The 26,249-nt window shown below is 42.5% G+C and overlaps 1 pseudogene; it reads right to left on the minus strand.

The window, feature by feature from the left end:
- Window positions 1-20,120, minus strand: part of LOC144697862 (Ig heavy chain C region-like) — a 57,888-nt pseudogene extending 37,768 nt beyond the window's left edge.
- Between the last annotated feature and the right edge of the window lie 6,129 nt (window positions 20,121-26,249).

Here is a 26,249-nt window from a genome sequence, read left to right on the forward strand (position 1 = left end):
ATTAGTCCAGGCCCTCTATCACTAATGACAGAACAATAGATTGCCTCAGTTTATATTAATCCAGATACCATATCAGTAATCACTGCACTAGACCCTTTCTCAGTTTATATTAGCCTAGACCCTGTATCAGTAATCACTGCACTCAATTCATATCAATCTAGATCCTGTATTAATAATCAATACATTGGACACTGTCTCAGTTTCTATTAGTCCAGGCCCTCTATCAGTAATGACAGAACAATAGTTTGCCCCAGTTTATATTAATCCAGATACCATGTCAGCAATCACTGCACTAGACCCTGTCTCAGTTTAGATTAGCCTAGACCCTGTATCAGTAATCACTGCAGTAGGCCCAGTCTCAGTTTATATTTATCTCGGCCCTGTATCAGTAATCACTACACTAAACTCTGTATCAGTTTATATTATTCAAGACCCTGTATCAGTATTCACTGCACTAGATCCTGTCTCAGTTAATATTAATCTAGATTCTGTATCAGTAATCACTGCACTGGTCGTTGTCTGAGTTTATATAGATCAAGACCATGTAACAGTAAACACTGCACTGGACCCTGTCTCAGTTTCTATTAATCTAGACCCTGTGTTAGTAATTAATGCACTGGACACTGTCACAGTTTATATTGATCTGAATCCTGCATCATTAATCACTGCACTAGCCTCTGTCCTAGTTTATATTAATCTGTGTCAGTAATCTCTGCAGCATGCTCTGCCACAGTATTTATCAATCTAGACTCTGTATCAGTAATCACTACACTAAACTCTGTATCAGTTTATATTATTCAAGACCCTGTATCAGTAATCACTGCACTGGGCACTGTCTCAGTTTATATTGATCCAGACCCTGTATCAGTAAATATTGCATTAGAGCCTGTCTGATTTTATATAAATCCAACCTTGTACACTAATCACTGCACTAGGTCCTGTCTCAGTTCATCTTAATCTGGAGCTTTTATCAGTAATCACTGCAGTTGGCCCTGTCTCAGTTTAGATTAATATGGACCCTGTGTCAGTAATCACTGCACTTGGCCCTGTCTCAGTTTGTAGCAACCTAGACTCCGTAACAGTAATCACTGGACTTGGCCCTGTCTCAGTTTATATCAACCTAGACCCCATGTCAATAATCACTGCACTGGGCACTGTCTTAGTTTATAATGATCCAGACCCCGCAACAGTAATCACTACATTTGGCCCTATCTCAAGTTTTATTAATGTAGACTCTGTATCACTAATCACTGCACTAGGCCCTGCCTCACTTTATATCAACCTAGATCTCCTATCAGTAATGAATGCACTAGGCCCTGTCACAGTTTATATTGATCTAAATCCTGTGTCAGTAATCACTGCACTAGACACTGTCTCAGTTGACATTGATCTAGACCCTTTTAAGTGTCAGTTCATATTATATTCTGCCCTGCCTCAGTTTTTATCAATCTAGACACTGTATCAGTAATCATCGCACTATGCCCTGCCTCAGTTGATATGAAAAAGGCCCTCTATCAGTAATTACTGCACTAGACCCTGTCTCAGTTTATATGGATTTAGGGCGTACATCAGTAATTACTGCACTAGGCCCTGTCACAGTTTATATCGATCAAGACCCCATGTCAGTAATCACTGCACTGGACACTGCCTCAGTTTATATTGAGCAAGAGTCTGTATTAGTAATCACTGCAGTAGACACTGTCTCAATTGATATTGATCCAGACCTGTATAAGTAACCATAGCACTTGACCCTGTCTCAGTTTCTATTGATCTTGGCCCCATATCGGTTATCTCTGCACTAGACTCTGTCTCACTTTATCTTAGCCCAGTCCCTCGATCAGTAATCACTGCACTAGATCCAGTCTCAGTTTATATTAATTTAGTCCCTGCAGCAGTAATTACTGCAAGAGCTCCTGTCCCAGTTATATTTATCTAGGCCCTGTATCAGTGAAATTTCACCAGGTCCTGTCTCAGTTTATGTTGGTTCAGATGCTGTTTCTGTAATCACTGCACTCGACCCTGTTCTGGTTATTATAATTTGCACCCTGAACCAAAAACCACGGCACTGGACTATTTCTCAGTTTATATTAGTCTAAAGCCTGTTTCAGTAATCACTGCATTATACCCTGTCTCAATTTATATCAATCTAGTCCCTCTATCAGTAATCACTGCATTAGGCCCTCTCTCAGTTCATATTAACCTAGAACCTGTATCAGTAATCACTGTAACGGCCCTGTCTCTGGTTATATTAATCTAGCGCCTGTGTCAGTAATCACTGAACTAGACCCTGTCTCATTTTATAGCAATTCAATCCTAGATCACAAATCACGGCACTAGGCCCTATGTCAGTTTATATCAATCTAGACCCTGTATCAGTAATCACTGTACTTGGCCCTGTCTCAAGTTCATATTCATCTCGACTCTTTATCAGTAATCACTGCACAAGACCCTGCATCATTTTATATCAATTGAGACCCTGTATCAGTAATCACTGCACTTGAGCCTCTCTCTGTTTATATTAATCTAGACTCTGTGTCAGTAATCATGGCAGTAGGCCCTTTCTCAGTTTATATTTATCTCTGTCCTGTATCTGTAATCACTGCACTGGACATTGTCTGAGTTTATGTTGATTGAGACCCTGTACCAGTAAACACTGCACTAGACCCTGCCTCAGTTTATATTAATCTAGATCCTGTTTCAGTCATCACTGCACTATGGCTTGCCTCAGTTTATATTAGTCCAGATCGTCTTTCAGTAATCACGGCACTTGGCTGTGTCTTAGTTTATATTAACAAATATGCAAAGGGCACTGTCTCAGTTTATATTGATCAAGACCCTATATCAGTTATCACTGCACTCGGCCCTGTCACAGTTTATATTAATTTAAGGCCTGTGTCAGAGATGACTGCACTAGGCCCTGTCTCAATTTAGATTAATCTTGACCCTGTATCAGTCATCTCTGCACTATGCCCTGCCTCAGTTTGTTTCAATCTAGACCCCTGTATCAGTAATCACTGCACGAGACCCTGTTTCAGTTTATATTAACTTAGAGCCTGCATCAGCCATCACTGCACAATGCCTTGCCTCAGTTTATATCAATCAAGACCCTGTATCACTAACCTTTGCACTAGGCCCTGTCTCAGTTTATATTAATCTGGACCCTGTAACAGTAATCAGTGTACAAGGCCCTGTCTCAGTTTATATTTCTCTTGGCCCTGTATCAGTAAACACTGTACAGAACATTGTCTGAGTTTATATTGATCAAGACCGTATGTCAGTAAACACTGCACCCAATCCAGCCTCAGTTTTCATTAATCTAGAGCCTGTATTAGGAATGACTGCACTGGGCACCATCTCAGTTTATATTGATCCGGATCCTGTATCATTAATCACTGCACTAGCCTCTGTCCTAGTTTATAATTATCTCGGCCCTGTATCAGTAATCACTGCACTAGGCCCTGTATCAGTTTATATTAATCTAGACCCTGTATGAGTAATCACTGGACTGGACACTGTCATGGTTTATATTAATCCAGACCCTGTATCAATAATGATTGCATTAGAGCCTGTCTGATTTTATATAAATGCAAGCTTGTATCACTAATCAATGCACAAGGTCCTGTCTCAGTTCATCTTAATCTGGAGCCTGTATCACTAATCACTGCAGAATGCCCTGACTCAGTATATATCAATCTGGACCCTGTTTAAGTAATCACTGCACTGGGTTCTGTCTCAGTTTGTATTAATCTGGACCCTGCAACAGTAATCACTGCACTGGACACTGTCTCAGTTTATATTGTTCGAGTCCCTCTATCAGTTATCTCTGCACTAGAGCCTGACTCAGATTATATTTGTCTCGACCTGTATCAGTATTCATTGCTCTGTGCCCTCCCTCACTTCATATCAACCTAGACTCTGTAACAGTAATCACTGCATTTGGCCCTGTCTCAGTTTATATTAATCAAGACCCTTAATCAGTAATCACTGCACTGAACACTTTCTCAGTTTATATTGATTCAGACCCTGCATCAGTAATCACTGCTCTAGACCCTATCTCAGTTTATTTTAACCTAGACCCTGTATAATAATCAGTGCAATGGATGCTCTCACTTTGTATTGATCTGGGCTCTGTATTAGTAATCACTGCAATAGCTGCTGCCCTTGTTTTTATTCATCTAGGCCCTGTATCAGTGAACACTGCATCAGGCCCGGTCTCAGTTTACATTAAAATAGGCCCTGTATCAGTAATCACTGCACTTGGCCCTGTCTCAGTTAATATTTATTTAGACCCTGTATCAGTAATCACTGCACTCAATTCATACCAATCTAGATCCTGCATTAATAATCAATGCATTGGACACCGTCTCAGTTTAAATTAGTCCAGGCCCTCTATCAGTAATGACAGAACAAGAGGATGCCTCAGTTTATATTAATCCAGATACCGTATTAGTAATCACTGCACTAGACTCTGTCTCAGTTTAGATTAACCTAGACCCTGTATCAGTAATCACTGCAGTAGGCCCAGTCTCAGTTTATATTTATCTCAGCCCTGTATTAGTAAACACTGCACTGGACATTGTCTGAGTTTATGTTAACCTAGACCCTGGATCAGTAATCACTGCACTAGATCCTATCTCAGTTAATATTCATCTAGACCCTGTATCAGTAATAACTGCACTGGACGTTGTCTGAGTTTATATAGGTCAAGACCATGTATAAGTAAACACTGCACTGGACCCTGTCACAGTTTCTATTAATCTAGACCCTGTATTAGTAATGACTGCACTGGACACTGTCTCAGTTTATATTGATCTGGATCCTGTATTATTAATCACTGCACTAGCCTCTGTCCTGGTTTATATTAATCTTGACCCTGTGTCAGTAATCTCTGCAGCATACTCTGCCACAGTATTTATCAATCTAGACTCTGTATCAGTAATCACTGCACTAAACTCTGTATCAGTTTATATTAAGCGAGACACTGTATCAGTAATCACTGCACTGGGCACTGTCTCAGTTTATATTGATCCAGACCCTGTATCAGTAAAGATTGCATTACAGCCTGTCTGATTTTATATAAATCCAACCTTGTATCACTAATCACTGCACTAGGTCCTGTCTCAGTTCATCTTAATCGGGAGACTTTATCAGTAATCACTGCAGTTGGCCCTGTCTCAGTTTGTAGCAACTTAGACTCCGTAACAGTAATCACTGGGCTTGGCTCTGTCTCAGTTTATATTAATCTAGACCCCATGTCAGTAATCACTGCACTGGGCACTGTCTCAGTTTATATTGATCAAGACCCTGTATCAGTTATCACTGCACTAGGCCCTGTCACAGTTTATATTAACTTAAGCCCTGTGTCAGACATGACTGCACTAGACCCTGTCTCAATTTATATTCAACTAGACCCATATCAGTAATCACTGCACTAGGCCCTGTCTCAATTTAGATTAATCTTGACCCTGTATCAGTCATCTCTGCACTATGCCCTGCCTCAGTCTGTTTCAATCTAGACCCCTATATCAGTAATCACTGCACAAGACCCTGTCTCAGTTTATATTAACTTAGAGCCTGCATCAGCCATCACTGCACAATGCCCTGCCTCAGTTTATATCAATCAAGACCCTGTATCAGTAACACTTGCACTAGGCCCTGTCTCAGTTTATATTAATCCAGGCCCTGCATCAGTAATCACTGCACTGGACCCTATCTTAGTTGATAATGATCTAGATCTTGTATCAGTAATTACTGCAAATGACACTGTCTCAGTTTATATTGATCCTGATCCTGTCTCATTAATCACTGCACTAGCCCTTTTCTTAGTTTATATTTAATTAGGCCCTGTCTCAGATTATATTAATTTAGACCCTCTATCAGTAATCACTGCACTGGGCCTTGTATCAGTTTATATTAAACTAGATCCTGTGTCAGTACTCACTGCACTAGACCCTGCCTCAGTTTGTATTAATCAAGGCCCTGTTTCAGTAATCATTGCACTCGTTCCTGTTCTGGTTATAATAATCTGCACCCTGAACCAATAATCACTGCACTTGGCCCTCTCTCAGTTTCTAATGACCTAGACCCTGTATCAGTAACCACTGAAATATGCACTGCCTCAGTTTATATCAATTTAGACCCCATAGCAGTAATCACTGCATTTGGCCCTGTCTCCAGTTTTATTAATCTAGACACTGTATCAGTAATCACTGCACTAGAGTTAATCTCAGTTTATATTGATTTTATATCATAATCAGTGCAATGGACACTGTCTCTGTTTATATTGATCTACACCCTGTATCAGTAACCACTTCACTAGCCCCTCTCCTAGATTATTTTTACCTCAGCCCTGTATCAGTAATCACTGCACTAAGACCCGCCTCAGTGTATATCAACCTGCACCCCGTATCAGTGATCACTGCACTGGACATTGTCTGAATTTATATTGATCGAGTAAACACTGCACTAGCCCCTGTCTCAGTTCATATTAATCGAGATCCTCTATCAGTAATCACTGCACTCTGGCCTGCCTCAGTTTATATCAACCTAGACACTGTATTAGTAATGGCTGCACGTGAGCCTGTCTCAGTTTACATTAATCGAGACCCTGCATCAGTAAACACTGCACTAGACCCTGTCTCAGTTCATGATAATCTAGACCCTCCATCAGTAAGCACTGCACTAGGCACTGTCTCAGTTTATATCAATCTGGATCAAAGCAAAACACCGCGGATGCTGGAAATCTGAATGAAAAGCATAAAATGCTGTAAAATCTCAGCAGGTCTGACAGCACCTGTGGTGAGAGAAGCTGAGTTAATGTTTTGAGACCGTGTGACTCTTCTTCAGAGCTAAAGAGAATTCAATGTGTGATGATGTTTGCGGTTTAAGTGGGGTGGAGCAGGTGAGGCTGGATAGAAGGCAAGCAATAGGTGGGGGAAAGGTGAGACTGATAAACATATCATGGGCAAAAAGAAAAAAGGGTGTGTTAATGGTAGTGGTAAGGCTAAAGTAGGTGCTGATAGAGTCATAAAGGTAAGAAATCAGAATGTGTTAATAGCAGGACCAGAATCAGCACACTGTGAAAGAACAAACAACAGATGACATTTTGGGGGTGTAGTAGGGGGAGGGAGCGAGGTGGTTGAGGAAAATTGGTATAAAAAGTAGTAAAAAAGGGGATAAAACAATGAATAAATGGATAAGTTTGAAAGTGCACAATCAGAAGATGAGGTTCTGTTCCTCCAGTTTGCGTTGGGCTTCACTGGAACATTGCAGCAGGTCAAAGAGGGACATGTGGGTTTGAGACCAGGATGGTGTGTTCAAATTGTAAGCGACAGGAAGGTTAAGGTCATGCTTGCAGACAGACCGAAGGTGTTCCATAAAGCAAACTGCCAGTCTGTGTATGGCCTCCCCAATGTAGTGGAGACCACATTGGGAGTAGCGAATGCAGGAGACCAAATTGAAGGAGGTGCAATGAAGCAGTGCTTCACCTGAAAAGAATATTTGGGCCCTTGGATGGTGAGGAAGGAGGAGGTAATAGGGCAGATGTTTCATCTTCTCTGATTGCTTGGGAAGATGCCATGGGAAGGGGATGAGGTGTTAGGGGTGACGGAGGAGTGGACCAGGGTGTCCCAGAGGGAATGGCCCCTGCAGAATGCTGACAGGGGTGGGTGGGTGGGGGTGGGGTGTTGAGGGGAAGATGTGTTTGTTGGTGGCATCATATTGGAGTTAGCGGAAATGGCGGAGGATGACCCTTTGGATGCAGGGATTGTGGGATGAAACGTGAGGAAAAAGGGGGACCCTATCATGATTCTGAGAGAGAGAGGAATGTGTGAAAGCAGAGACGCGGGAGATGGGTCGGACACAGTTGAGGGCCCTGACAACCACAGTGGGTGGAAAACCTTGGTTAAGGAAGAAGGAGGGCATGTCCGAAGCAGCGTTTTGGAACGTGGCATCATCGGAACAGATGTGAAGGAGGCGAAAGAACTGAGAGAATGGGGTGGCATTTTTCCAGCGATTTCTGTTTTTATATCAATCTAGACCCTCTATCAGTAATCACTGCATTGGACCTTGCCTCAGTTGACATTAACCGCAACCCTGTATCAGTAATCACTGCACTAGACCCTGCCTCAGCTTATGTTAATAAAGGACCTGTTTTAATAATTCCTATACACCTCCTGTTCAATTTACTTCACGCCCTCATTTGTAGCTGCAAATGCTAGATTACACGTGGCTTTAGTTATTGTTGTACTGGAGAACGTCACTGTTAATAGCACAATGGGTCCTAGCTTATTTATTCCTGCAGTCGTCCATATCTCTACTTGTGTTGCAATTGGTCCTTTCCAAGTTATCACTGCGCCTGACCCTGCTGCTGTTTATATCATTAGGTCTTGCGCCAGTTACTACTACATTAGGCCATGCTTCTGCGAACACTTCAATTACCCCTTTTCCAGTTCGCACTGTAGTACAACCATGTTTTAATTTATTTTCCACTGCATCCTGTGTTCCAATACATTACACTGTACCATGCTTCAGTGATCACTGCCCTTGACCTGATGACCTTGTCTCAGTTATGACTGTACTGGACCATACGAACATACGAGCATACGAACAAGGAACAGGAATAGGCCATTCAGGCCCTCAAGCCTGCTCCGCCATTTAATAAGATCATGGCTGATCTGATAGTAACATGAAATCTGCATCCCGCCGACCCCTGATAACCTATCACCCCCTTACTTAGCAAGAATCTATCCACCTCTGCCTTAAAAATATTCAAAGGCTCTGCTTCCACTGCCTTTTTAGGAAGAGATTCTCAAAGACTAACGACCCTGAAAGTGAAAAAAATTCACCAAATCTCCCTTTTACATGGGCGACCCCATATTTCAAACAGTGACCCCTAGTTCTAGATTCTACCACAAGAGGAACCCTCCCCTCCACATCCACCCTGTCAAGACCTCTCAGGATCTTATATGTTTCAGTCAAGTTGTCTCTTACTCTTCTAAACTCCAGCAGATACAAACCTAGTCTGTCCAACCATTCCTCATTTGACAACCCACCCATTCCAAGTATTAGTCTAATAAACCTTCTCTGAACTTCTTACAACTCATTTACATCGTTCCTTAAATAAGGTGGCCAATACAGTGCACAGTACACCAAACATGATCTCACTGGTGCCCTGTATAACTGAAACATAACTTCCATACATTTGTATTCAATTCCTCTCGCAATAAATGATAACATTCTATTAGCTTTCCCAATTACTTACCATTCCTCCTTTTATCTTTCTCTCAGCACTGTATCTGTGTATATAACGCTATCTGCAGTTTAACTTATTAATGCACTGGACCATGCTTCTATATACACTACAATTGACATTTTCTCAGTTATTACTGCACTAGACTATGTCTCTGTTTATATTACATTGTATGATGCTTCATTTATCAATGCACATATCCATGCCTCTATATAGACTGCAAGTGACAATTCCTGAGCTTCTGTTGCATTGCACAAAATCTCCGTTTACATTACATCAGGATTTATCTGACAACCAACTTGTGAGAAAAGTTATTGCTCATGGAATAAAAGGGACAGAAGCAATGTGGATACAAAATTGGCTGAAAAAAAGGAAGCAGGGCGTAATGGTCAATGGATGTTTTTCAGGCTAGAGGAAGGTTTGTAGTGGCATTCCCCAGGGGTCAGTATTGGGGCCCTTACTTTTCCTGATATATATTAATGATCTAGGCCTTGGTGTGCAGGGAACAATTTGAAAGTTTGCGGATGATACGAAGGTTGGGAGTGTTGTAAACTGCCAGGAGAACGGTGTGGAACTTCAAGAGGACACAGACAAGTTGGTGGAGTGGGCAGATAAGTGGCAGATGAAGTTCAATGTGGGGAAGTGTGAGGTGATGCATTTTGGCTGGAGGAACATCGACAAACAATATAAAATACAGGGTGGAATTTTGAAAGGAATGCAGGAGGAGAGAGACTTGGTATATACATGCATTGATCATTGAAAATGGCAGGAGAGGTGGAGAGAGCAGTCAATAAAGCATATAGTATCCTGGGCTCTATTAATAGGGGCATAGAGTGCAAGAGCAGGGAGGTTATGTTGAATTTATATAAGGCCCTCGTTAGACCTCAGCTGGAATATTGTGTACTGTCCTTGGTGCCATATTATGGGAAGGATGTGAAGATAGTGGAGAGAGTGCTGAAGAGATTTACAAGAATATTCCCAGGGATGAGAAACTTCAGTTATGAGGATAGATTGGAGAAGTTTGTCTGTGTTCCATAGAGAGGAGAAGGCTGAGAGGAGATTTGATTGAAGTTTTCAAAATCATGAGTGGGCTGGACAGAGTAGAGAGGAAGAAGCTGTTCCCATTCGTAAAAGGATAAAGAACGAGAGGTCACAGGTTTAAAGTGATTTTCAAAAGAAGCAAAGGTGCCGTGAGAAAAAAACTTTTTCACACAACGAGTGGTTCGGGTCTGGAATGCACTGCCTGGAAGTGTGAGGGAGGCAGGGTCAATCGGGGTATTCAAGAGGGCATTAAATGACTATTTGAATAGAAACAAAGTGCAAGGGTGCGGGAAAAGCCAGGGCAATGGTATTAGGTCAGAATGCTCATCTGGAGAGCTGATGCAGACAAGATGGTCCGAATGGCCTCCTTCTGTGCCGTTAAAGTTCTGTGAATCTATTATTCTGTGATATTACTGTATTAGGCTGCTTCATTCATTATTGTACTCTTCTATGTCTCATCTTATATTATAAAGTTCCTATCCCATTTATTAATACACTAGACCAAGTCTCAGTTATTACTGCACTATAACAGGTCTCTGCTAACTGGATAGAACTGGAGAGAGAGCCAGGTCGATAGGTGGGTATTAATTTTTAAAATGTTATAAAATCCTGCAGGTAAAAAGGTGTTGGAAGAATACATTTAGTCTTGTTACTAACGATTAGGCGTTGGGTGCAATTTCTAATTGCTCTAGTGTGATGTGTGTAATGTTTGTGCTGAAAGGTTGGGGTGAATCTTGTAACATTCCCTGATCAATGAGATCGAGGAATAGAAATAAAGGTGAACCACGTTGCACTGCACATTTCACAACTTAGTCACAAACTGCATTGTGTTAGAGATGACTAATTCGTATTTAGTGGCAATTGCTCACAGTTTTCTTTAATTTCCAGATATTTTTCACTTTTCTAATAGGAATTTCTGTTTGCTTTTGGCGTGGCCACTGATTGTGGGAGACAGGGTCTGAAGCCGCATCCTCAGGTGAATGGGCGGCCGCAGGCTCCTAATAACCAATGTCCTTGTTAATGAAAGGTGTGTGTGTATGTGTGTGTGTGCATATGTGTGTGTGTCTCTGTGTGTGTCTGTATGTGTGTCTGTGTGTCTGTGTGTGAATGTGCGCAGCTGTATGTGTGGCTGTGGATTCGGGTACGTCTGGAACATATCATGCTTCATTGTTTGCAAAAGACATTGTAATTATTTTTCAGCACGTTACGATAGTTTATTGAGAACATATCTATACGCTCCTTATGCTTCCGTTAATATTTTTCGGCAATGGATCGTCTTGCGTGCTCTGGAACGTAATGTCAAGCTGGCCATTCGTTGTCACGGAAAATACACCTTTCAAATGACTCACTGAACTTCTTCCCTCTCTGCCTCTGTCTCAGACTACACCTAAATCAGTTAACCTCTCTTCTCTCTCTCAGACTTCACTTCGCTCACTTACACAGACTTACAAGGGCCGGATCTGGCAGCTACGAGGAACCAATCTTTAAATCTTTTCCTTAAGGCACATTACCACTGAAAAGATTAAGCGCCACAAGATCATCAGAGGAAAATTCAGTGCCATAAAGGCACCAGCTCACTCACTTAACCTCTCCTCTCTCTTTCTCTCAGGCAGCACCAAACCCTCTTAAAATTTTCCATTTTAGAATAACCCCCTGTGAGCGGTATTATTGTTTTAATTTCCCCTCTTTTCTCCCAGTGATAACCTTCAATCCATCTCGTATTCGGTTAATATGTTATAACCAAAATAACCTCATTTATTTAATTGTTTAAATTGGGAATGGAGGCGAATGCAATGCTGAGACCGGCAGCAATCTGTGTGGTTGCTCTTGATGCTGTTAGAGTGAGTTCACACTCACAGGCAGGAAGACTGTTCACGGTGATAACATGAAACTGACGCCTGCTGCTTCATTCTCAGGTAACACAACTTCCTGTTTGTCTGCTGCCGGTTCCAAACCGCACATCTCACTTCTGAGCAGAAAATAAATCAGGGGCCACAATCTGGTGAGAACATCTGTCAAGGCGGCCTATATCTGGCCACAGAGTCAGGGCAGAGTCACACAGATCACATTGCGGTGACATTTACAAATGAGCCTGTGTGATCCGTTTAGAGCTTCCATTTCCAGGACATCACTGGATGGTCCTCCCTCGAGTCCCTGAAACAGGGAAATGAGATCTTGCTACCTTTCATTTTTCGTTGTCATGCTCCACCACCGGCCCCCACTCTAACTCCCCCTCCACACCCCACCAACACCGCCCCCCGCCACCCGCCACGCACACACACTTCACTGCACATACACTTTCCCTCGAAACTTGTCTCCTCTGTTTCTCTGCAACATTCCGTCTCACTTTTTCATTTTAAGTCTCCTTCCCTTAGTTTTATCTCTGTCTATCTCTCTGTGTATCTCTGTCCACCTCTCTGTGTGTCTATTAAATGGAAGCGTTCAAAATCATGAATGTTTCGATAGTGTGAATAAAGAGAGACTATTTCAATTGGTAGGAGGGTCGGTAACCAGGGGACGCAAATTTACTTTATTGAACAGGAAGACAGGAGGATAATTGCTTATTTTTTTAACACGGCCAGTTGTTCTGAACTGGAATGCACAACTTGAAAGGGTGATGGAATCAGACCAATAATAACTTTATAAAATGAATTCTATAAATACTTAAAGTGGTTAAAATTCGAAGGATTACAGGGAATGGGGTCAATTGAAATGCTCATCTATATCATTGTCCCAGCACCTTTCCTGTATCTACCTCTGTCCCTCATTGAGCCCAAATAAAATGCAATAATTACACAGCTTTCGTCTTCTGCTAATCCTGTCTTTTGACAGTACTTAAGTGTGTGTGTGTGTCGATAATTGTCAGGAATCATTCAGAAGTTCACTACTGTTTACAAACGACTACTTTGAACAAAATAATAACACTGAATAGAGCTCGTTTAGTAGAAAGCACGATCATCTTAAACATTTACGGCTCTGAATTGTTCCTCTGGTGAGGTTTTGGTGTTTAATCCTTTCAGTCATCATGTGTCTCAAGCTGAAGATTTAAACATTGGTTTCGACAAGCTGCCGGGTCCGGCCCTTGCGTGTCTGTGTAAATGGAGAACTGTTGGTAAGAATGAGAGGGAGCAGATTATTTTCTGTTCCTCTGACAGATGCAGCATTGACCCTGCAGATATCAGAAATCTCTGGAGTCCGCAATGATTGTCCTCCCCTTGGGTATAACAGCTCTCAGTCAGGTGGAGTCAGTCACACGGGCCTCTGTCATGATGTTTCCGCTCCGTTTTTACCACACAAACCCCTGGGTCACTCAGCATAGCACAGAAGCCTGCGCTGAGGCCCTAAACATCATTACTTCCTCACACTTTCACACCTATTACAGTCAGATGTTTATTAGATCCCCTGCCTCTCTTTATGTAAGATTACCAGCAGCCTCTGTTATTGACACACTGGAGCCGGCCTCTTTGATTATTATTGGACCAGGCCCCAGTCTGGCCCGGGCCCGGCAGTCAGAATTCCTTTTGCAAATCCAAGGAGGGAGATGTTGTTTGTATTTTTGGAGAGGGCGGGAAGGTCAAAGCAGCAACAATGTCCCAGGAACCCGTCCTTTGCTGGATGGAGAAACTGTCCTGAGTTTCTCTGTCTTTCATTCCTCCTCCTGAGTGTAAGAAAATAATGGATAAAAGAACAGAACGACTAACATTTAAATTCTCACCGTGAGCACTGGGCGTTATTAAATGGTCAGCTCTCTGGATCGAGGCTTCAACCCACAACCGTTTGACCCAGGGGTAAAAGTGATGCTAATTCGTCAATGCTGACATGATGTATCCCCAGTTCCCATTGCATTCGTGCAACGACAACACATGACAGATGCTAGAAATCTAAAACAAAAACTGAATATGCAGGAAATCCTCAACAGGTCAGACAGCAGGTGTCGAGCCTGTTTGTTTTCCGGATCGTCATATTCTTTGCAGCCTTGGGGAAAGTGTGGAGAGGCGGGAGGATTTTGGAGGTTAATTAAAAACCGGCGTTCTGTCACACGGACACTCTTCCCGTGGCCAACGGAGCCTGAAGTGGAATTTGAACACAGATCTTTCAGCTCAAAAGTAGGAGGACCACCAACTGTACCACTCGGGAGTGCAGTGGCTGTGGAGAGAAGCAGAGTTAAAGCTTCCAATCGATGACCCCGGTTCTGCTGAAGGGTCATCGCCATGTAACGTTCACTCTGTTTATCACCACAGATTCTGCCTGACCTGCAGAGTAATTCCAGAATGTTATGTTTTATTTGCTATCACACTAGACCGTGTCAGTGTTATTACACTAACTCCATCCCATTCATATTGCAGTGGTGCTTGACTCTGTTATTGGGCATTAGGCAAAAGATTTGCTACTGTATCAATTAGCGCTGTCTCACACACACTATTATATCAGACCCAACTTCGATTTGGGTGGATCAGGTGCTGACTGTGCCGTTATCACACTGGATCCAGTGAGTATTCATTGACGCAGTGCAAACTGCCATCCCCTGTTATCATCAAACATTGTATTTGTTACACACAACTTCCCTGTTTTTAATCTGTTCTCTGTGTCCAATCTCATTGTATAAAACGCTGTCTCTGTAATGGCTGCACTAAGAACCGACCTGCCATTGAAATTCACATGCAAACCTCTCTCATTATTTCTCAAAACCTTGTGCCTATCACTTTTCAATAGGAACCTGTTTCTGATATTGTTAACGTTGACCCTGCTTCTGTTAGTGATCCACGATGACCTATTTCATTTGTTGTTTAATGCAAAGCATTTTTGCAATTATGCTTACATAAAAACCTGTTTACTCGAATGTTATACCAGGTCCCCTCTCTCTCTTATTCCTGAACTAGCCCATTTCTCTGGTTATGTTACTCCCAGGGAAAGTTCGTGTTATCACTGTACTAGCACATGCCTCTGTCTGTATTAGACCAGGTCTTGTACCTGTTATTACTGCACCAGCCGATTTCTCTGATAATATTTGACCAGGTCCTGTCTCTCCAAATTACTAAACTACTCCATATCTCTGTTTCTATTACACCAGGTCCTGTTACTGTTATTACTGCACCAGCTTATATTTCCATTTATATTACACCAAGCCTGTCTCGATTAATACTGCACTAGCCCATATCATTGGTTACATTACATCAGGCCCTGTCTCTGTCATTACCTCATTAGCCAATATCTCTTTTTATATTGCACGAGATCTCATCTTTGTTATTCTGCACTGGTCCATATCTTTGCCTATATTACACCAGGTCCGCTCTCTGCTTATGCTACACTTGATCCTGGTTTATTTGGTTAAGATTACATTGAATATACAACACACAGACAGACCAATCAGGCAAAAATGATTCGAGTGGTTGTGGTGGAATTTGTGAAGATAACGATAAAAACAGTGGAAGCAGAAATATTGGAATTTCTCTGGAGAGCAGCAGGAGTTCCAATTCTTCTCATCAGCAGGAATAATAAGCCGGGGAATTACAGGTGTATTTATCTCATGTCAGGTATAGATAGTGTTTTATTTTTGCCATCATTTGAAGAAACAACCTCACATTCGATATATATCAGGAAATTCTGTGAGATGCTGAGTGGTCATGTGTTCATAAGCTGCTCGTTATTCTCGATGTGATTTAATTCACTTTCCAACTGACCATCGGAGACAGATAAACCTACCTCAGAAACTAAAGAGTCAGTCTGACATCATTTTATAAACAATTGCACACAACAGAATAGTTATCAATAAATTGTTACATCGTTAAACAATCTGCAACTCAAATAAATGCGTAGTTTTGCATTTGAACACAATCACTGAAGGCGGGAATGGACTGAAGGTTGTCACTGAGAGAAATGAAGGGAAATTACTGAAAAAAATGGATTTTCTCCTCAGAGTGTTATTAGATAACAGCAGATTCGAAATGAGTAAGAGACTGTCTCAGAGAGAGAGAGAGATAGAGGGACAGAGGGAGAGAGAGGGAGAGGGAGAGAGACAGAGAGAGAGGGGGAGAGAGAGAGAGAGAGAGAGAGAAGAGGTTCAGTGAGTTAGACGCTGCCTCAGACAGAGAGAGAAGAGACCTTCAGTGAGTTTGATGATGGATGTGATCGTCTTAGTAACGACACGGTCAGTATGACATCACTTCCTAAACAAAAGTGCACAACGAAACATGTTATCAATAAACATTTACAGTACTAAATCATCCGTAGTTACATTTTGAGTGAAAGAAAATTAAATATTGAAACATTCTGGTGAAGATCATCGTTAATCTTTGAGAAATGACGGTATAAGCAAGAGGCATGTTTTTTTTTGCATACAACACACATAACAGGCGACACCTGATATACAGTTTTGCTGACTGAAACTAAATGAAAATAACTGTCAGATGCTGCAAAGAATGGGCCATCAAATACCGCCCGTTTTAGGCCAACTCCAGAGAAAAATTCCCACGTCAACATCTTTGTTTATAACATTACCCCTCCAACTCACAGAGACATAGAGCACTGCAGTAATAACAGAGACATGGCCTAGTGTAGAAATAACTGAGGCAGGGTTAGCGCAGAAATTACTGAATAAGTACCTGGCTTCATATCAATAATCTACTCTCGGGGCTAGGACAGTAATTATTGATCCGGCGCATAGATTAATAAACTCCTAGAGAGGACCTGGTGCAGTAATAACTGAGATTGCCTCTCGTGTAAGATAAATAAAAACATGATCTATTGGAATAAAAACAGAGACAGGGTGTGTGTAATATAAGATGTATGAACTCGTGCAGCAACAACTAAGACAGGCTTGACCGTTGTATATACAAACACTGGGTCCAGAGACTTTGCTGTAGGTAATGCAACCAGAGCCACGGCCGAAATCGGAACAGCTGAGACGAGGCCGAGCACTGAAATAACTGAGGCAGGAACTGGTGTAATATTATCATAGACATAATCCATTTCAATATAAATAAAGTCAGGGTCTGGTGCAGTAATACTGAGACAGGGCTGATTGCTCCAATTATTGATACAACACCGACAGCAATATAAACCGAGACTGGGCCTAGTCTCAGCGATTGCTGAGCCAGGATTTAGTACATTAATAACAGACTTGGCCTTGTGTAATATAAACAGGGACATGGTCTGCACAGCAATAACAAAGACAGGGTCTATTCTAATATAAACTGAGACAATGTCTAGTGTAATATAAACTGAGGCAGGGTCTAGTGTAATATAAACTGAGACAGGGTCTAGAGCAATATAAACTGAGACAGGGTCTAGTGTAATATGAACTGAGACAGGGTCTAGTGCAATCTCAACTGAGACGGGGCCTAGAGTAATATAAACTGAGACAGGGTCTAGTGCAATATAAACCGAGGCAACGCCTAGTGTAATATAAACTGAGACGGGGTCTAATGCAATATAATCTGAGACAGAGTCCAGTGTAATATAAACTGAGACGGGGTCCAATGTAAAATAAAACTGAGACAAGGTCCAGTGTAATATAAACAGAAATAGGGTCTACCGTAATATAAACGGAGACAGGCAGTGAAATACATACTGAGATACGGTCTAACAGAATATAAGCAAAGACGTCATCTAGTGTAATATAAACAGGGACATGATCTACTGGAATAAAAAGTGAGGCAGTGCCGAGTGCAGTAATAATTGAGGCAGGGTCTTGTGTAATATGAACAGCAACATGGTCTAGTTCAGTAATAACCGAGACAGGATCTGGTGAAAGGAAACTGACATGGGGTATACTGTAATTTTACAGGACCTTGACTAATGTAAACTGAGACAGAACCTAGTGCAGTAATTACCAACAAAGGGCCTGGATTAATATAAACAGAGATGTGGGCAAGTGCAGCAATAAAAGAGACACTGTATTAACAATAATAACAGTGACAGGGCATCATGTAATATAAACAGGGACATAGACTGGTACAGCATTAACCGAGACATCCACTAGTTTAGTATAAACGTGGCAGGGTCTAGTATTGCAATAACTGAGACAGATCTCGTGTCATGCAAACTGGAACATGTTCTGGTTTAGTATAAGCAGAGGCAAGTACTAGTGGAGTAACAGCTGAGACATGGCCGATTGTCATATCAGCCAAGACATGGCTCAATGCAGTCATAACGAAGGGAATGCCGAGTGTAATATGGCCTTGGTCCGGTGTATTAACAACTGAGATTGGGCCTATTACAGAAACAACTGAGACACGACCTATTGTAATATGATCAGAGACTTGAATTAGTGTAATATATACAGACACAAGAAAAGTTTATTATGAAACTCTTTCGAGTTATCAACAGTCACAGATTGCAACTCGTTCGAGTACAATCACAGTTCTTGGTTTCCGGGAGTAAGACATGAACCCACAACCCTCTGATTCAAAGGCGAGGGTGCTATGAACTGAGCCACAGCTGACACCTCTCAAGTTTATTATGAACAGGGAGATGGTCCAGTGCAGTAATGATTGAGACTGTGTGTCTGTTTCATAAAATGCCAGTCATCGCTGTTTCACTGCCATCTATTGGACCGACTTCGCTATTGCAGATGCTGTGAAAATATCGTTTTCAGTGACTGCATCTGATATCCATGATAGAATCATAGAATTCTATCAGCGCAGAAGGGTGTCATTCGGCCAATCGTGTCCGTGCTGAACCCCTGAAGAATCAATTAACCTATTGTCACTCTTTCCCCGTAGCCCAGCATTTTATTTCCTTTTCAGGTAATGATCCGATTTCTTTTCGAAAGCATCAATTGTTCCTCAATCCACCGCACATTTAGGCAGTGCATTCCAGATTCTTACAGCTCCCTGCGTGAAAAGGTTTTTCCTCTTGTCTGCATTGTTCCTTCTTCAGATTACTTTAAACTTGTGCCCTCTGGGTATCGATCTTTCAACCAATGAGAACAATTTCTCCCTATCTCCCCTATCCAGGCGCTTCATGATATTTAATACCTCTATCAAATCTCCTCTAAACTTTATCTTCTCCAACGAGCTTAAAGCCAACTTCTTCACTCTTTATACGTAACTGGAGTTCCTCTTCAGGAACATTTTCCATGAATCTTTCCTGTGCCCTCTCTTATGCCTTCAAATTATTCCAAAAGTGTGGTGCCCGGAATTGGATGCAATTCTCCAGTTGAGGCCTAAGCAGCGTGTCACACAAGTTTAACATAGCCTGCTTGCTTTAATACTCTTTTATCCTATTGATAAAGTCCAAGATGCTGCATGCTATATTAAGCAGGCTCTCAACTTGTCCTACCACCTTTTAATAATTTATACAGATCAACATCCAGGCCCATCTGCTCCTGTAGCCCCTTTGGAATCATAGTCTTTAATTTATATTGTCTCTCTGCGTTCTTCCGACCAAAATGAATAACTTCTCACTTCTCTGTGTTAAATTTCATCTGTTACTTGTCTGCCCATTCCACCAACCTCTCTATGTCGTTTTGAATTTCTACACTATCCTCCTCATGGCTCACAATCTTTCCACATTTTGCATCGTCCACATATTTTGAAATTGTGCCCTGTACACCAAACCTAGCTCATTAATAAATATCATGAGAAACAGGCGTACCAGCACCGATCACTGGGGAACTTCATTATAATTCTTCCCCGAGACTGATAAACAACCATTCAAAACTACTCTTTGTTTACTGGCACTCAGCCAATCCCCTATCCATGATGTTACCGTCCATTTTATTCCAGTGATACCCAACTTTTCTCACAAGTCCGTTGTGGGGCACTTCATCAAATGTCTTTTGGAAGTCCATGTAACCCACGTCAGCAGCATTATGCTCATCAGCCATCGCTGCTATGTCATCAAAAAACTCAAGCAAGTTAGTTAAAGATGATTTACCCTTTACCGGTCCATGCTGGCTTAATGTATCAAGAAACCACGTCGACTGATGTGTCAGCTCATTACCTCCTGTGGAAAGTCCCGATATTTAAGGTGCAACTATTGCAGATTAACGTGACTGATCGATGCACTTTAAGGTCAGCAAATGAGAAAAATGTCTCAATTCGCATTAATTAATTCTTGATCTTGTCCAACTCAACATATGCGACGTGACTATACCCTCTGCACTACCTGTTACTATTCGGGTGGCACTAGTCTCCTCCACCGTGAAAACTGGGACAAAATATTGATTAAGCGTCTCTGACATTTCTGCATTCTCCACTATTAACTCCCCAGTCTCATCCCCCAAAGTACCAACATTCGCTTTAGCTATTCTATTTCCTTTTATATACTTGTAGAAGCTTTTGCTCTCAGTCTTTACATTTTGCGCTAGTTTTCTTTCATAATTTACCTTTTCTCTTTTTATTATTTTTTCAGTATCCCTTTGTTGATCTTTAAACGTTTCCCAATCTTCCAGCCTGCCATTGACCTTTGCAATTTGGTATGCCTTAGTTTTTGCCTTTAACTTCCTTGTTTAGCTGTGGATGCTTTTTGCCCCCTCTTACCACCTTTCTTCCTCTGTGAAATATATTTTACTTGGGAGGAATTGAATACCTCCTTAAATATCTGCCACTGTTCATCAACTGTCGTACTTTGTCGTCTTCCTGCCCAGTCTAAAAGGGCCACATCTGCCCTCATGCCTATGTAGTTACCTTTGTTTAACTCCAGAACACTAATGTGGGACTCAGGTTTCTCGCTCTCAAACTGAACTTGAAATTCTAGCATGCTATGGTCACTCTTCCCGAGAAGATCCTTTACTATGAGATCATTAATTAATCCCATGTCATTACACAAAACCAATTCCAGAATAGCCCGCTCCCTGTTTGGGTCCACAGCATATTGCTCCAAGAAACAACCTCTCATACACTCCATGAACTCTCCCTCGAGGCTACCCTTGCCAATTTCATTAGTCCGGTCCATCTGCATATTAAAATCACCCATGATTATTGCCGTGCCTTTTTTACGTGTTTCCAGTATTTCCTGGTTTATACTGTAATAAGTGAATATAATCTTTCCCTATCTTTTTTGCCCACAAAATGGTGGTCTTGGATTTTCGAATTTTCTGCTAATGGAAACATTTATACACAATATACCACATCAAATTTCTTATCATTTTCAATATTTCAATTAAATGTCTCCTTTAATAATTTGGCAGAAGAAGACTAATAACTGCTTCTCTAGCCCGCTCACATTGAAGGTCATCTCCCCTGGTACCATCCCAATCTACTTTCTCCAACACCTTGACATTCACAAAAATGGTATTTCCTTGGTGGCTAAACAATGGTTCATAAAGGAATATCATTGATTTCCGCCATAAACATCAACAAAAATAAGGACCGAGCCTGATTAGATCCAATTTAGATTTCTAAGAGAACATATCTGACATTGGTGTTTTGATATGTGAATCAATGAACCCGAAATCCACTCGATAGTCCAAATTCTAGAACGGATTGAAAATAATCCGCCAGCAGAGGGCGCCAAACCCAAGCATGCTAATTAGAAAGTCACGTGTCATCAAAGCTAAAGCCAATAAGGATGGTACCATGACTGAGGTCTCTCAGAGTGAGGGGTCGCCCATTTAAGACAGGGATGAAGAGGAATTTCTTCCCTCAGGAATGGTGAATCTGTGGAATTCTTTATCCCAGAGGACTGTAGAGGCTGGGCTGTTAAATATATCCAAGGCTGAGGACAGATTTTTAATCAGTAAGAGAATCAAGGCTTATGGGGAAAAGGCAGGAAAGTGGAGTTGCGTATTATAAGATCAGCCATGATCTCGTTGAATGGTGGAGCAGATTGGTAGGCTGAATTGCCTACTTCTGCACTGATGGTTTTATGGCAGCAATGGGCCTGGCCCCCTGCAGTGTGTAGGTGGAACAATGAGATGCACAGAGCCCGGGTTCTCTCTCTCCTTCTCAATCTCTGGATCATTCCACTCACATTCACTGAGAGAGATTCACTCAGACATGTTTCTGATAATACTGGCTGCTCTGTTGGACAGTAAGCGCTGGATTATGTTTATCAAGGTAGATTAGCAGGTTGGACCAAAGAGTTTGTACTGGGAATTAATGTAGGTAAAGATAGTTTGATAAATTGGAATTTACTAACACTCATAGAGGTCGATCGACTCTCTTTAAATTTCTGCTCTTTTCTTCATCTATTTTCACAGGCGGACTATGTGCAGATCCAGTAACGTAATCACCGGTGACATTAACTGCGTCAGAAGGGGACTCGGTGCAGTTAGATTGTGGATATACAGTATGCAATGGTATCGGCAGAAACCGGCACAACCTGCAAGTTGGGTAATCAGCAAACTAATAGGACTGAAAATAGTTGAAATCTCAGGACGATATCTGGCAGCTGCTGACGCATCTAAGAAGTCCGGTTATCTCAATATAAGTGGCCTGAGTGCGGAGAGTGCTGTGAGGCTCAGTGTCAGGTAAAAGCCGAAAACCCGTACAGAAACATCAGCGAGTATTCACTGCTCAGATAAGTGTTTTGATGTCTATCTGTGACTTTAGTTTGCTCCCGAGCTCACAGAGAACAAAAACTGACAGGTTTATTTTGAAACATTTGTACTGTTGCATTCGGCCTTGTCCAAATCAGCAGAGAGCCGGCCTGGGAAAATTTGAGACTCGGCTCCACGACCCGAGTTATAGCTCTTCAGTAAATGTCTCGGAGCTTAACCGAAAATTTGATGTACCAACAGAGTTAGAGAAAGCTCACAGGCACGGAGTAACTATAGCTGATCATTACGGTCTGTTCTCCCACACAATTAACACAAAGGGACCTTGGGACACTTGGTTGACACCACTCGTTACTGTAACAAAACAAAGAATGTGTCAAAGTCTGGAATTGAATTTAACACATGAAATAGACAATGACGCTTTAAATATAGAATTACCAAACAGCATGATCAGAAAGGGCCGTAGAGAGCACGCAGTGTCTGGTGTAGACTTCGACAGACAGTAACTGAATTTTAGACGGCTTTTCAGGTGAGGTAGTGAGGTGAGCGTGACTGCCCTTGACATCAAGGCCGCATTTGATGGAGTGTGGCTTCAAGGAGCCCTAGCAAAACTGCAGTCAATGGGAATCAGGAGAAAACTCTCCGCTGGTTGGAGTCATACCTAACACAAAGGAGGATGGTTGTGGTTGTTGGAGGTCAGGCATCTCAGCTACAGGAGTTCCTCAGGGTAGTGTCCTAGGCCCAACCATTTTAGCTGCTTCATTAATGGCCTTCCTTCCATCATAAGGTCAGAAGTGGGGGCGAACGCTGATGATTGCACAATGTTCAGCAATTCGCGACTCCTCAGATACTGAAGCAGTCCATGTCCAAATGCAGCAAGGCCTGGACAACATCCAGGCTTGGGCTGAAAAGTGGCAAGTAACATTCACACCACACAAGTGACAAGCAATGACCATCTCCAACAAGGGAGAATCCACGCATCGCCCTTTGATGTTCAACGGCATTACCACCATTGAATCCCGCACTATGCACATCCTGGGGGCTACTATTCACCAGAAACTGAACTGGACTAGGCATATAAATACTGGCTACAAGAGCAGGTCAGAGGCTAGGAATCCTGCGGCAAGTAACTCACCTCCTGACACATCAATGCCTGTCCACTATCTACAAGGCACAAGTGAGGAGTGTGATGGAATACTCCCCACTTGCATGGATGAGTGGAGCTCCAACAACAACCAGGAAGCTTGACACCATCCAGGACAAAGCAGCCCACTTGATTGTCACCACATCCACAAAAATTCAACCCCTCCAATACGATGCACAGTAGCAACAGTGCGTACCATCTACAAAATGCACTGCAGGAACTCATCAAGGCTCCTTAGACAGCACCATCCAAACCCACGACGACTACCACCTAGAAGGACAAGGACAACAGATAGATGGGAACACCACCGCCTGGAATTTCACCTCCAAGTCACTCACCATCTTGACTTAGAAATATATCGCCTTTCCTTCACTATCGCTGTGTCAAAATCCTGGAACTCCCTTCCTAGCAGCAGCATGAATGCACCTACACCACACGGACTGCAACGGTTCGAGAAGGCAGCACACCGCCACCTTCTCAAGGGCTGTTAGGGACAGGCAATAAATTCTGGCCCAGCAGGTATCCTGTAAAATGAACTAAAATTACAATTTAGCATCGTACAAGATAATACAATATAGCAAAGTCCAGCAGAAGATAACGGATCTGATGAGTGAAATATTGCTGTCAGCAATAGAGATCACCCTCATACGTTGGAAAGAGTAAGATATCTAGGAATGTAATCACTAAAGTGAAGCTCAGATTCATGTGTCGGATGTTATCGATTTGTATTTACAGGGACAGTCTTACACCTGTTTTCAGGCAATTGGTGAATCAGAAGATTCAAGCCAAGAGAGGGACCTGGTGATGGCATCGCTGTTGTGTAATCAAACTGAGCCCAACATCAGTTACACTTTGCCTGGAGGATTCGGGTCTCTGGGACTTGTGATCACCAAGTGAAGCTTTGAGGGAGCTTCAGCATTGACGGAGTGTGGGGGAGGGGAGTGTTCATGCGTCAGAGTAACTGCCAGTGTGACGCAATTCTGCGGCCTATGTGACGTAGGTCTGTCTGTGTGACATCACATTGTAAACTTTGTGGCGTCATCCGACAGTCGGTGTGACGTCAGGCTGTCCGGTTTGAGGAACACAAACATCTTCCTCGGAGCTGATCTGAATATCGAACCCTGAGTTTAAGGGAAATAAAACAGGAAACAGGAACAGGAAAGACGGTTTAACCTGTAGATTCATTTGGTGGTTGATCTGTCGGTCGAGCCGGAATCTGCAGTTGGTTTTCTCGGCCGCTGTTGGAAACAGTTGGGTGACAGTTTGATCCGAGGTGAATGTGGTTTCCTCTCGGTTTGTGTTTGAGCGGCTGACAGCGCCGCTGAACATTGTGGCTGCGCCTGCCCGAGATTCGATGCAAGCCCCAATCAGACAGGATCTGCCAGACACAGCCCAAAGTACAGGGATGAGACTGATTTTCATCATAAACTCCGGCTGCGAGTCCTCCTTCGGAGCAACTCTTCAAAGTTAACTTTCTCCGCTCAGGGAGAGAGATGTGACTGCCGGAAAGGTGCTGTTGCTATGTTTTTGCCTCACCAATTGCCTGAAAACAGGTGTAAGACTGTCCCTGTAAATACAGGCCAATCGGGGCCAGCCAGTAGCAGAATAAAACACAGTTCACCCCATAAATGATACTTAAAGCAGCCACTTCTCTTTCGTCGAAGCAATTGAGGACAGTAGCTGAATGAAAAAATCTCCATGACTCAGATCTGAAATGCATACGCAAACAGTAAATTATCTGACTGGAGGGTGTATAAAATTCGGATTGAAACCTTGATTCGGAAATGAGACGAAATGTGTTCCATAATGTTTGTTCCATAATTACCTGCCATAATTACCTCTCCTCCCCCCGCCGCACCCTCCCCCCCCAACAGCCCCCTCCCCCCCGCGCTCTCCCCCCACCCACCCCACCCCCCTCCCCCCCATCCCCTCCGCCCCCACAACCATTTCAACCTAGATGCTGGGTGGCTGCATTGTCGCTGTCCGCTCTGTAAAATGTAAATTGTGATTAGAAGGAACTCGTTGTAATCTGCACCATGAAGTATCTTCTGATGTTTCTCAGCATCCTCTCACCTCACTTCCTTGTGTATCCAGTGATGCTTTAAGGCTTGTAGTTGGGAACTCGCTGTCAGCGAATGGAAACAACCCGAGCTGAGCTATAGTCAATGTCCTTTCAAGAGGAATGGTTACATGGTTAGGGACAGGGGTGGGACTCGACCTCCTGGTCAAATTATTACAATTCAGAAGCACTGGTTTGTTAATGGCGTCAGAAAAAGTTTGACACTCGAAAGGAGAATGAACATTGCGGGAACTCTGTGCTCGGGGCTTGTTTTAAAGAGTGATAACACAACCTGATGAAATGCCTTCGTTTT

Source organism: Cetorhinus maximus, chromosome 23 (genome assembly GCF_964194155.1).
Source record: "Cetorhinus maximus chromosome 23, sCetMax3.hap1.1, whole genome shotgun sequence".
Taxonomy (NCBI): domain Eukaryota; kingdom Metazoa; phylum Chordata; class Chondrichthyes; order Lamniformes; family Cetorhinidae; genus Cetorhinus; species Cetorhinus maximus.